Genomic DNA, 4,702 nt, shown 5'->3' with positions numbered 1-4,702 from the left:
TCACAGGAGATTTCAGAGCCCCATGCTGGGCCCATGTGCCTTCCTGGACCCCCAGCCCCACACCCTTGTTGGGGGCACCCCCCATCACAGACCAGGAAGGCAGGTCATGGGCTCCAGACACTGGACAGATGTCTGATGACACTGATGGCACAGCTACAGGAGGTAGCTTCTCTCTATTGTTAGTGCCATCAGATCTCCGATATACAGAGTTTCTGTAAAACTCAGATGCTAGAGTTATAACATGCTAGTTTGTGAAATACTGTACATTTCATTTCCAGAAAGTACACAAAAGAAAACATCTACCTTCTTAGCTCAATTGTCACAGCTCTACTACACAACACAAACTCGCAGGCAATCTGGTACGAGATCTTTGTTGAGCTGAACTTCAGACTGCCAATGTAAACGTAAGCATTTTCTTCAGTGAGTCTCCATGTACTGGTGCTGTTTTCCAGCTTGGTATATCCAGCGCTCTCTGCTGCTTTTAGTGAATGTATCTGCTCTACCCATACGTGCATTGCCCAATATTAGTTTTCTTATCAAGCTTTTCTCCATTCTTATGTGCTCATGTACATTAAATCATTTTTTTTCAGGGATTTCTTTAACCTGTCTCCTGTCACGTGCCAGCTTTGTTTCTGAAGCCATTAGAGCCCTCCACATGCTTCTGATCCACAGAGATTCCAACAAGAGATCCTCGACCTCACTCACCTTGTGAGTCAGTTAGAAGCAGCTGCTTCACAGTTCCAAGGTTATGGTGCTAAGCTTTCTATCTCTGCTGTAGGAGTGTCCAATTTGGGGGTCTTTTTGAACAGAGAAGAAATAGGTGGAGTTCTGGAGTCCGTGTCTCTGGAACTGTTCAGACAGTTTCCATTGGAAGAAGTCTTTTTGCACTGAAGCCCACTAGCATTTTGACTAACATCTGGCAGGCTTTGCTGACATAACAGTTAAAAAAAATAATGACACCTTCAAGTAATTACAAAAGCAAAAAAAAAATACTGCCAGACGAGCCACATTTTTATTATACCTTCTTTCTTTTCTGTCAGGTTTCTGCAGGCAAAAAATGGTGCAGATGTTTTCTTTTCACATGAGCTGCCTCAATCTTCATGCTTTTCTTTAGTATGCTTAGGTTATTAGCCTGCCTGTAAACTAATACGAAATTTAGTGTTGTAGCTCTTTTTTTTGTCATAATGTTGAATCACAGCGCCACGGGATGTCCTGTACAGGACAAGCATCAGTACAGATATCAGTGCAAGTCGGAGGAAGTCACCCCACCTGGCCTGAAACTCGGGCAAGAGTTGTGATGCATTTTCCTGGGCTTTTCTCATATGCCAAAGCACGAGCTAAAAAGGTGGGGTCTTCCTGCGTTTACTCATGTTGTGTGATCACAGCTCAGGCGGGTACCATGGATAAACTCTTCCTCAGTGCAAACCAATGTTTAAAGGAGTCCACCATTCAGAACTCTTTCTGCAAACACACTTGTCCCTTTAGAAGAGTTACCCGATTTCCTTAGCTCTTCACGGCGATAGCTGGGCATGAGCCTGACAGCACACGTGCCCGTCTGAAAGGCACAAGAGCAGCCAGCTTGGGAAGAAGTGAAGAGGTGATGGAAAAGACCTATGGGGGCTTTCAAATGCCTCCTCACCCCCACACCCCTTTATTCTAGCATCGTCTGACAACACTTGCAATATTACTTTATTTCTACATCTACCAAAAGCAGTAACGGAAGATGAAGGTTTACATGCAAGACTGCGTGTAATTACAACATGACAACTCCCAGACCTTCAAAGTTCTGCGATGACATCATACACAAACTGTAATTTTGGAAAAATACTGTCAACAGGCATCAGCAACTTCTTTTAGAGCCTGATCCAGTTAATTCCCACTTGCAAAGTGCAGTAACTGACAACCGTTTTGGACAAGTGTATCTACAGGCAGTACATGGACATCTCCTGGCTTCACATCGGACTGTCCACTTCATGAAACACAGCTCCTTCGTGAGTGCGTTTACTATGAGCTGCAGAACTGTTACTTCACAATAGGGTATACGGTGTATGACTGTAGTACACACACACTTTTGGTTCCAGATGGACTTCCTTTGACAAAGTGTCAAAATAGTCTGTTTTTAAAGCTCATCTTCTCTCTGTTGCTCTCTATAGAAAGAGCTGAGAGCTAATACCAGAGGGAAGCACAACTCACTGTGCGAAGCTACTTCCACGAGAATAAAAAAAATGAAACCCTACAAGCCTAGAGGAAAATACAGGCTTACCTCTGTCTGTGAATGACCGTATAGCGTACGTGAAATCAATGTTAATGCTTCCTGCATTTTCTGCTTTCTTAAAGACAATCCCAAGAAACCGCATTGTCACATAGCCTCTCCTAGCCGTTCCGCAGCACGGCTGTTTACTTCCAAGTGTAACTAGCCTTGATCTAATTTGCCTTGCCTTGTTCATAGGCATTGTCAACTTCCCCGTCACAAGTAAAAATATTCATAATTAGTATTTCCCTTGTTATGAAATCATTTCCGTAACAAATACAGAAGGAAAGCCTACGTTTAATAGCTTTGCATTACATCTAAATCAAAACAGCAACTTCCTACATATTTTACCTATTGCATTGTACAACCTGCGCTTGAGAAAGTTTGCACAAAACAAGAATGGCTTTTAGAGCTTGCTAGCATTCGAGATCTTTCCAGTGCACAGAAGGCCACCATCTGCCTTTCACTGCCCCATTCTCCCGACAGAGGCGATAACTGGAGAGTGACATCAAGGACAATGTCCGTTGGATCTATCGGATATTACTAATATCCAATTCTTTTAGTCAACACTAGATATTTCTCAGTTGCCTGCATGTATTACTGAAAATTGGATCCCCCAGCTTCAAACCTGAGGAAAAAGGCACTTGGAGAGTTTTACTGAAAGAGTGATTATGTCCAAAAGAATCTGTCCCCCTTTTGGAATATAAGAGAAATGAATGAAAATCTTATTTCTCTGTCAAGTGTAGCAGACTGCCAGGCATATACCAAGAAGGGCTGTTAAGAGAGAAAGGAGCACACATGGCATGCTACCTCTTCATCCATCAGCCTTCTGTTGAAATGAGAAGTCTGTTGCAGGTTAATGTTTTGCCAAGTCTTGCTACGATTTGTCCACCACAGTGAACAGCTCCAACATATTTCTGTTCTGAGAGATCCTAATTTTATACAAGAAGTTAACTGAGGTGGATTTGTTCTGGGTTTTGTCACTTATTCGTAGCTTTACAAAGCTGCAAGCCATTTCCCTGGCATGTGCTGAGAGACAACGGGTAAGTTTACACAATTCAGGTTCAGGGAGTTGCCTTCAGCCATCAGGGCAGTGTAGGAGTGTTCCCTGTGAATGCATTTCTCCAACTCATGAGGTCAGCTTGTGTCATGGTTTTACCCCAACCAGCAACTGAGCACCACACAGCCGCTTGCTCACTCCCCCACAGCGGGATGGGGGAGAGAGTCGGAAGAGTCACAGTGAGAAAACCCGTGGGCTGAGATAAAGACAGTTCAATAAGTAAAGCAAAAGCCACACGTGCAAGCAAAGGAAGACAAGGAATTCATTCCTCACTTCCCATGGGCAGGCAGGTGTTCAGCCATCTCCGGGAAAGCAGGGCTCCATCACGCGTAACGGTGACTTGGGAAGACAAACATCATCACTCCAAACGCTACCACCCCCCTGTCCTTCCTCTTCCCCAAGCCCTTTATAAGCTGAGCATGACATCATATGGTATGGAATGTCCCCTTGGTCAGTTGGGGTCAGCTGTCCCGGCTGTGTCCCCTCCCACCCCCAGCCATCCCATTGGCAGGGAGATGTGAGGAGCAGGAAAGGCCTTGACACTGTGTAAGCCCTGCTCAGCAACAACAAAAACATCTCTGTGTAACAAAAACATCTCTATGTTATCAACACTGTTTCCAGCACAAATCCCAAACACAGCCCCAGACTGGCTGCTGGGAAGACAATTAACTGTGTCTCAGCTGACACCAGGACAGCTCATGATCCAGCCTCTGGTCCACAGCAGCAGCCAGACCGACCCTGACCGAGTGGAGATTTTCCAGCAGTGGCCAGAAGGGTGGTCGGGGCCTGGAGCACATTATGTCCAAGGAGAGGCTGAGAGAGCTGCCCTGTTTTGAGCAATCCCTCAGAGCCAAACACTGGAGCCAGGGCCCTGGGGGAGATGGTGGGATCTCAGCCAGTGGAGATATTCCAAATTTGTTGAGACAAGGCCCTGAGCACCTGATCTATCAGGAGCTGTCTGAGGAGGGGTTTGGACTAGAGCCCAATGAAATGATTGTCCTTTTTCAAATAGTCTTTCTGTGTGCCAGCCTTTCTGCAACACTGGCAGCTCCCACCCAGCTGAAATCACTTTGGGAGACGATGGTTCCCCTTTTGTACCCAGAAGAACCATAGTGTGAGGACATCCCCCAAGGCTCACACGTGCAGCCAGCACAGCGTGAGGCACTTATCCCCAGGGAAGCATTCCTGGGCTGCTGCTCAGAACCTGCTGTGGGCTGAGGACCATCACAGCCCATCACCAAGGGCAGCCTGTCCAGGATCTCCTGGGACTGTGCAGGCAGGCCATGGTGACCAGCTCCAGCAGAGACAGCCACGGCAGGTCCCTGCATGGGCTCAGAGCAGGGCACATGGAGACACCCAACAGCCAGCGCAGAGGCACTGTGGCAATGCCT

This window comes from Grus americana (genome assembly GCF_028858705.1).
Source record: "Grus americana isolate bGruAme1 chromosome 27 unlocalized genomic scaffold, bGruAme1.mat SUPER_27_unloc_1, whole genome shotgun sequence".
Taxonomy (NCBI): domain Eukaryota; kingdom Metazoa; phylum Chordata; class Aves; order Gruiformes; family Gruidae; genus Grus; species Grus americana.
This window is presented reverse-complemented; position numbering follows the sequence as displayed.